The sequence below is a fragment of the Astyanax mexicanus genome, chromosome 2 (genome assembly GCF_023375975.1).
Source record: "Astyanax mexicanus isolate ESR-SI-001 chromosome 2, AstMex3_surface, whole genome shotgun sequence".
Lineage (NCBI taxonomy): Eukaryota > Metazoa > Chordata > Actinopteri > Characiformes > Acestrorhamphidae > Astyanax > Astyanax mexicanus.
Window position 1 is genome coordinate 23257961 of NC_064409.1, and position 10218 is coordinate 23268178.

Genomic DNA, 10218 nt, shown 5'->3' on the forward strand with positions numbered 1-10218 from the left:
CCTTGCAGACATCACAGCGACTTACTGCAGATACCAAAGCAACATCATGCAGATACTACAGTAACCCCCTGCTAATACCACAGCAACTCATATGGATGCCATATCACCCAACATGCAGATACCTCAGCAACCCACTAAAAATACCACAGCCCATGCAGTTACCACACAGTACACTCTAAAAAACAGAGGTACGATATGAGTACTTTTTTGTACTCGAAGGTACACTCTTTATAATTGTACCCTCAAAGGTACAATATTGGTCTTTACGGGGTCAGATTTGTTCCCTCTGAAGTACAAAGTCATTTCTAACAGCAATAAGTACAAATTTGTACCATTTAACCAGCCAAAGGGTACATTCAGTATTCTGCATCACTGTACTAATGAACAATATATATTTAAATTGCACATTTTTTTATTTGAAAGCCAGACAATTTTGTATCATCAAGTTTTTGAGCCATATTTAGTTGATGATAATGTTTATAATCTTTATGATCTTTACTGCCACAAAAACCATGGGTACAAAAAAGGACTTTCACTGAAAGGTACTTTTTTGTGCCTCAATATAAGGTACAGCCCCAGCGACAAGCTTTGTACTCTTTTAAGTACAAATCTGTACTTATATTTCTTAGAGTGTAAGTGTGAGTACCTGATTCTCAATGCAGTGCACAATAATGAGCTGATTAAAACAATAGGTAAGACAATATTATGTATATCTGTCAGTTTTACCACAGTCACTAAATATAGATATATATTTACAATATAGACCTCAGAGTTTGATCAAATAATGAAATTATATATATATATATTAATTATTTTAACTGTGACCTTTTCACTACACACTGCATTATTGTTGTATATTTGTTTATTAAAATTGCACCTGTAATAATGATCAGCCTGTTCCTTTTATGTTGTTTTCCACATAGTGCTGTAATACAGGGAATAGAGATTAAAACCTGTTTCATACACACAGGAGGATTATAGGAACACTGATATAAATACAGCTGTAGACTGTGAAACCTGCTGTTTACTTACGAAATATGTGACATTTAAGCAAGAAGTGCTTCAAGAAATTAAATGCATCCCCTGATGGGCTAAGATCATACCAGTCCAGGCACTGAGGTGATCTGAAAAAGCTCCAGCTGAGTGGTGTGCCGCGGGAAACGCTGGAGAAGTATGATTATAACAGATAGTATTAGCTTTTATTCTATTTTTCATTACATTTCTGTGTTCCGCGTGTGACATTTCAAACCAGGCCTCACTCATATCAGAATAAAAACAGCTGTATGAAATGAAAATATGAGAAAACATGACGTTTAACTGCTGTTATTCATGTGAAAGTGGCTCACAATTCCAATGCTCACACTATATAAAGGTAGAAAACCAAACTTGTGTACTGGATTTTTTTTTTCATTCTGCTTCAGTGTTTATTGCTTCTTGCAAAGGTTTACATCATATTACTGAAAAATATATGACGGCAGGTGTATTTCTGGTGTTCTGACAGACAGAAAAACACACTAAATATACCAGAATGCATCCAATTCTAGTCTAATTCTAGTCTAATACTGAGCAGCCAAACAGAAGAGAAACCAACTAACTATACATTTACCATAAATAAAGGCAACAGTATTAAAAACTATTTATTTGTGCGAATAATGATGGTGACTTACGCTTATATTTCAATGACATGCCACTCTTCTGTCCCATGCCTTTTATTATGTTCCACGTGTGTTAAAGAATGCTGCACTGACTTGTGCGATATGTGGGCGGGGTCTCCTGCATTGAATGTGGATGTAACTAATTTCTGCTAGAGTCTCTTTAAGTCTAATCACACAGACCATTCTAGCCAGATGCTACTGGTCACCATCATTACCCCCAAATACACTGAACCTTCCACTGTTCCATTCATCTGCACCCACTATCAGACCTCACTCCAACTCCCATAATTCACCTGCACCCACTACTATCAGACCTCACTCCAACTCCCATAATTCACCTGCACCCACTATCAGACCTCACTCCAACTCCCATAATTCACCTGCACCCACTACTATCAGACCTCACTCCAACTCCCATAATTCACCTGCTCCCACTATCAGACCTCACTCCAACTCCCATAATTCACCTGCACCCACTACTATCAGACCTCACTCCAACTCCCATAATTCACCTACACCCACTATCAGACCTCACTCCAACTCCCATAATTCACCTGCTCCCACTACTATCAGACCTCACTCCAACTCCCATAATTCACCTGCACCCACTATCAGACCTCACTCCAACTCCCATAATTCACCTGCTCCCACTACTATCAGACCTCACTCCAACTCCCATAATTCACCTGCACCCACTATCAGACCTCACTCCTACTCCCATAATTCACCTGCACCCACTATCAGACCTCACTCCAACTCCCATAATTCACCTGCACCCACTATTATCAGACCTCACTCCATCTCCCATAATTTACCTGTACCCACTATCAGACCTCACTCCAACTCCCATAATTCACCTGCACCCACTATCAGACCTCACTCCAACTCCCATAATTCACCTGCACCCACTATCAGACCTCACTCCTACTCCCATAATTCACCTGTACCCACTATCAGACCTCACTCCAACTCCCATAATTCACCTGCACCCACTATTATCAGACCTCACTCCATCTCCCATAATTTACCTGTACCCACTATCAGACCTCACTCCAACTCCCATAATCCACCTGCACCCACTATCAGACCTCACTCCAACTCCCATAATTCACCTGCACCCACTATCAGACCTCACTCCTACTCCCATAATTCACCTGCACCCACTATCAGACCTCACTCCAACTCCCATAATTCACCTGCACCCACTATTATCAGACCTCACTCCATCTCCCATAATTTACCTGTACCCACTATCAGACCTCACTCCAACTCCCATAATTCACCTGCTCCCACTATCAGACCTCACTCCAACTCCCATAATTCACCTGCACCCACTATCAGACCTCACTCCAACTCCCATAATTCACCTGCTCCCACTATCAGACCTCACTCTTAAAAATGATGAGTTTCTTTGATTTTACTAAATTGAAAACCTCAAGAATATAAACAAGAGTAAGATGGGTGATCACAAGCCATCAAACCAAGCTGAACTGCTTGAATTTTTGCACCTGGAGTGGCATATGTCTATCAAAAAGCAGTGTGTAAGACTGGTGGAGGATATAATGCCAAGATGCATGAAAACTGTGATTAAAAACCAGGGTTATTCCACCACATATTGATTTCTGAACTCTTAAAACTTTATGAGTATGAACTTGTTTTCTTTTCATTATTTGAGGTCTGAAATCTCTGCTTCTTTTTTGTTATTTCAGATTTTTAATGACAATATATTTATATTTGGAATTTGGGAGAAATGTTGTCAGTAGTTTATAGAATAAAGCAAAATGTTAATTTTACTCAAATATATACCTATAAATAGCAAAATCAGAGAAACTGATTCAGAAACTGAAGTGCTCTCTTTTTTCTTATATGTGAATAAAATGAACCTGTATATTACTGAGTCAGTGTAATGGTATAGGCTGCCTTTCCTTTAATGCTGTTTAGCCATAAAGAAGCTCTAATCTCCTGCTTTAAGCTACTCTGTCCGGTCAGATGAAGCCGCCATTCTGTCTCAATGGGTTCCAGCTTACTGTCCAGCAGTAACTACCTCCAGTTCCTGAAGTAAGTACCTGCAGGTCATCCCTCTCCAGTCCCAGTGCAGTAATTGTTCTGAGGGATGAGTCTAAACTGGACAGGTTCTGAGTGGACTCCTCTGATGGGGTTTTTGTGAGCACTCTGTCTGTGTCTGCTATAGATCTTCAGTCTGTTGTCTGCAGGACTATTATTATGAGCACTCCTGAGCTTGGCGACCCGGCGAGGCCCGTATTGATCTGAGGTCATTAAGGCCACGGCTGGAGGCATACATCACCTGTCCACCTTACAGAGTTTAACTTTAACTCTTCAGTAGCAAACCCTTTTAAAGTTTATTAATTATCACACAATATATGGGTCCAGTTTAGAAACCACAACATTCCGATGGGCTATGCAACATCATATGGGCAAACCTACTGGGACACCTGCTAAATACATTGCTTATTTGGAAATGAAGGGTATTAAAACACTGTCTTTCCATTCTGTAGTCCTCGTATGGCTTCTGTGTCTAAGCGTTTTTTCCCTATGAGAAACATGAATAGGGTTTTCAAAAACCCTGGGAAATAAATCTGTTCAGACCTCTGTACGTTTTATTCTGTGTACATTTTACTCCTGAACATCACTGGACCCTCTCAATTACCAGATTGTTTAAAAGTCATAATAAGAAAAATGCTAACTTTAAGTTAATGCTACAGCGAAGTGAACTGACCTCCCAGCCCAGCTGCAGAGATCAGCAGGGGACTCTTTTCGGCACAACACCAGCAATCTCAGGTCGTAATTATACAGCGTATTAAACACAGCTGAGCCAACTAATGAACTAACTGCCCTTACCGAGGAGAGCTGAGAGTGTTACAGCATAAAATCACTAAAACAGGACAGTGATAGTCCAGAACTATAGCTGTTTTACCCTCTTTATTATGCAGTGAAATAAATTGGTGTTTCTGGTTGGTTGTCGCCTCTGTAAGGGCAGGTAGTTAGTTGATTTAGTTGATTAGTTAGTTGTTAGTTGATTATTTGGGTCAGGTGTTGTAATTAGTATAAACTAATGACCGTAATTAAATACTAAACCTGCAGGGAAGCGCTGAGAGCCGCTTTCTTTCTTTTATTATCTGCTTTTTAAAGCTCTAACACAGACTACACTGCTCAACATCACACTGCTCAACATTACACTGCTCAACATTACACTGCTCAACATCACACTGCTCAACATCACACTGCTCAACATAACTGAAAGAGTTTTCACCTGTTTAAATGCTTTAATGATCCTCTGTGAAGAAGCATAATAATCCAAAACGTGATCTGACCGGAGTTTGCTGTTGATATGCAGAATCCAGTCTGGGTTCATTTCCAGCCGCTGTGCTGTGACGTCAGTTATGCATTAGCTTAAAGTTAACATTTTTCTAATTACTCCCCTTAAACGATATCGAAATTCAGAGGATGCAGTGATATTTAGGAGGTAAATGTACACAATAAAACGTACAGGGTTCTGAACATATTTATTTACCACAGAATGTGACAGAGGCGGGTTTTTGAAAAGCCCATTCAAATTCCCTATTCACTTGAACCGCTTAGACATGGAACCCAGGAAGTATATTATGGTAAGGCAAACAGGAAATATATAATAGAAGCTGATATATATATATATATATATATATATATATATATATATATATATTTTGTCATGTCTGGTGCTGAAAGCATGTCTGAGTCTCCCACATCCAGCTCTATCTGCGATTCCCACAGTAACAACTACAATACCCAGAACGCATCACTCCATGACACAACACACACTCCCGATCACATGACACATCACATGACACCACCAGGAAGTCCCGAGTACTGATTATCCTCAGTATTTAAGGACCACACCTCGCCGAGTATCTGTTTGGTAATTCCTACAATACAAAGCGTTTCTCTTGCCCTTGCCTTTATCCGTGTATGATCTTGTTTTTGTTTTCTACCGACGTTGATTTTTGCCTACTCCCTTGTGTTGGATATCCGTGTATGACCTCTGGACTGTCTTCCGTTTATGGTATGGTTTCTCTACACTGTGAATTATTGGTACTGACCCTGTTTCCGTTGACTACCCCTGTCTGCTCTATAACTTTTAATAAAGTTATTTTATTGTATCTGCACCAGTCTCATTCCTGTCTGGCCCTGACATATATATATATATATATATATATATATATATATATATATAAATAATGAAAACGATATATATATATACAATGAAATCTGTTTTATTTATATATATATATATATATATATATATATATATATATATATATATATATATATATATATATATATATATATATATATATTTTATGGCAAGCCAAACAGGAAATATATAATAAAAGCTGATCTATATATATATATATAATGAAAGCCGATATATATTTATTCTTCAGATAAACTGTGTTAAGACTCCTGAAATTAGATGCTGAATCAAACTTGGTTTTCAGACTGACCTCTGGACTATGGATGGACAGTACAGAGGGATGAGTTTTTGAGAGATGGGAGTAAAAGTCTTCCTTGTCAGCTGGTGCTCCAACACACAAACAAAGAGGACATTCTGAAGAAAGTGAAAAGAAATGTATGTGAGAAGAGAACAGTGGTTAGCAGAAACATTATATGTATTGGATAATATCAAGTCTGTCACATTTAAGTATAATAGCAACTGATAAAAGAGAACATCTGTGAAGCAATAATTTAACATTATTTTGTATGTAATCATGTGTTAAACTCTGAACCGATAAATTGTACTAATCATTTTACGTAAAACCATTAGAATCACTTATCATAATTAATCTGTGCATAGCTAGTTTGATGAACACTGAACTGATACAGGTTTTGGCACAGTATAGGAGTCTCAAATTCAGTAGAACAGTATATCCCGCAGCAACATAACACGGCTGAACTTGTGGCCACTTAAGGTAGCACTTTAATTTTAGCCTTTAATCACAGCTGAAGAGTTTCTCAGCCCTATGTCACTGATATTTCAGAACTACAGTAATATTAATACTATTTACTCCTCATAATCCCAGTAAAACCAACACGAACACACCCACTGCGACTTTATCAGTCTAAAATAAGTTTATACTGATTATCAATTCCACCTTAAATGCTACAGCAGTTCCCGTTACTGCTGTGTTGTTTAAGGTGGACTTGTTAGATTCTTGTCATATTTTAGGCACATAAAATATAATATATAATAATATATAATATACAATCTGTATAAATGATATAGTTAGGTAAGCTAAACCAGCTGCCTAACTGTGAATTATACTTACATGAGCAGTAAAATCCCAATAACAGTGATTTCTCCCGCTGGACATGTTTCCTGTGGGTTTCCGAACTCAAGGTCCCACAATCCTGTGCGTGTTAGCTTTAGCATTTAGCTTGCACTCTTTTTTATTTTCAAGCCACCTTCTTTATTTTTCTGTTGCTAGTTTCAGGATTTAGATGGTGCTTTTTCTGGGAAAAAACAGCACCACCGTCTGTGCAAAAAGATGAAGTGTTCTCTGGGAGAAACTTCACCCCCCTCTGTGCAGTTCTTTCTTCTAATTTATTTTAAAACTTAAAAAAAAAAAAATTAAAACTGTGTCAGTTTTTCTATATTATTGCTCATCTTTTTATAAAAGTGTGTCAGTTTTTTTTATTTCTGCTTTTTTTTTTTGTTTGTGTGGTTCTTTTTATTTTTAATTGATTGCTCCTTTTATTTAAGTGCATCTCTTTTTTATTTTCTAGCCATTTTTTTAGGTCGTTTGTCCTTCAGGGCCACCGTAATTTTTGTGCCACTCTTAAAAAATAAAAACAGGTGACTTTCAGAATAAAGTTGTAAAAATACAAGATTTGTTATTTTTAAGAGTGGCCCTAAAACACTGCAAACAATGCATTAAAAACTAAAAAATATAAATGAATTAATTAATTAATAATAAAAACTGAACTTACTATTTCTAATTTGTGTTTTTAGCCCCACCACCGTTTAATTTTGAACTTACTCTCGGGCTCCCTCTAGCGGTAGGAAGTGGGTAGGCTCTCCATAAATCGGCTCTGGTTATACTGAACTTTCAACTGAAAAAGGAACGATTGCACAACGTTAACCCCTAAAGTTGTATAAATTGTTGATAGGAGATACTCTAGCAACATTAATAAAATATGTTCTAAATATATAATATATATAATATATATATTATACGCCCCGCTGCGTCATTCAGCGCAGCGCAGCCGATTTGTTTTTATTCGAACTCTTCGGAGATCGTGAGCAGTAGCAGCAGCGTTTCTTTCGACGGACCGTCTACAACTTTTCAACACCAGTTTACTGTTTTATATTTACTATTTTATCATCTGTATTATCTTCTAATTACTGTATATAATTGTATATAATTGTATTATCTGTACTGTTTTGTCATTAATTAATTGTATTTTGTTTTTTTTTGTTTTTCAGGTTACTGTACCCCTGAGGGAGCTCACCCCCATACCGGTCAGGTATGGATCCCCGGTGGAGGAGCAGACCTCTTCCAATAGTGGTGAGTAAACTGGAAACTTCTCACATTTTACACAAAATTCACCCTCAGTAACACTCAGAAAAAAACCCAGAGCTGGATTAGGACAGGAGTTTAAATCAGGGCTTTGTTTTTCAGGCGCAGTCTGGAGACTTCTGCTTCAGGACTCGTCCTGGGTCTCGGGTGAGTCTCTATCACTGTTAACTGTTACACCTGCAGCTAATGACTAGCTAACTAACTAATTAACTAACTAACTAATTAACTATCTCCCCAGTATACCTTACTGTAACCCTTTCAGTTCGGTTTTTAGAGTCAACGCTAATTTCTGAAGAGATTTCTCTTGAGTATCCACTGTGCCCTAACCTAGGTTAGCTAAGCTAGGGTTAGATAGCCAGCATACATTGTACAGAAGCTAGTGAAATGATTTAACACGTATTTCTGTTGTGTATTTTCTTGGTTCTTTTTGGTTTTAGACTTAAAGGGAAGGTTAGATAAGGAAATTAGTCTCAAAAATACATACATATGTTTTTGATGACCCTTTGTTTGATCACAATGAGAGATTCATAAAAAATGTGGTTAAAATTTTAGGTAAATATTATATAGACTATATGAAATTTGCTAATAAAAAGAGGATTGAGGCAGTGATGAGCTGACATAAGATTGTCTGCAGTGGCAGGGTGAAGATCCAGCCACCTGTGAGGAGCCCCAGATGAAGCAGAGAGCCCACATTAAGAAGGTAAGAAAAGCAAAATGAACAGTTAAAGTGTAGTCAAGTATCACTGTCACACATCTCTATTTTAGCAGCATCAATAATACGTACAGCTCTGCTTTCACTGAATCTTTATTAAATTAGACTTAAATTGGATTTTTAACAGTGCACAGAAGGTCAGCTGGAGGGACTCCTGCCCACCTCCCACCCAGAGTCTCCATTGCCTTCAACCACACCTGCAAGGTATCACAGCCTCCTTACCTGCCCCTCTACCACCCTGACACCTCCCATTCCTTTTGTCTGATTCTGATTTACCACCCCGGCACCTCCCATTTATTCTTTCAGGGATGGCTGCAAGGCTCCGGTGGCGATTGCGGAGGCAGAACCCTGGCAGAACACTGCTGGTCCAGTTGCACAGGTAAGAGTTTGCGGTTTATTCTGTATCCTCTCTACCTCTTTACCGTCTTCCAATGATTGAAGATTTAAAGTTTTTAGGACACACATACAGTATTCCCTTGCAAACACATACACACTATATATACACTTAAAGTATCCAGCTTTCTGCTTCTGTGTGTCTCGCTATCCCTTTGCTACTGTAATACTGTCAGTTTCCCCACCTTTGGACTCATAAGCAATTATCTTTATCTGTTTTTGGACAGTGTGAGGAAGCCCAGATTGCGTCCCTCACCACCACCTACCCCCCGGAGACATTCAGCCAGTAAGTCACTGCACTATCACCCACCATCAACACTCAAATAATCTCTTAAACACCTCACCACCAACAGTAGGACCTCTGTTTTTTCTCATTTCAGGTCAGGTGTCGATGTCCTGGTGCTGGTTGCAGAGGCTGATCCCTCTCACAGGCTGGACACCAACAGCACCGAGCCTGAGTCTGAGCCAGTGCCAGTTGCACAGGTAAGAGTTGGGAATTAATTCTGCTGTCAGCTATAGAAGAAGTACTTGCAGTATCAGCTTGTTTAGATATTTTCCATGTATGACCCATTACTGTATCTCATTTAGTAAAAATACTTTTTATTTAGTGGTATAACTAAACAGCAATTCTTAGGAAATATTTTAAACACCATTTTAAACTGTTTCACTTATATTTTCTTAAAAGTATTTGTTAAATATATATAACTCATTTCTGCAGTGAAATTATTAGTAAGGTGTTTTTTTTTTCCATTCTGTCTTCATATAGTTGAAGGTCTACAGTTCTTTGGTAAACCCCTCTATTTTTTTTATCTGTCTCTTATAGGCTGAGGGGGATCTGGAAAGCAGCGTGGAGGTCGTGGTGGAGAGCAAAGAAACAGCTCCA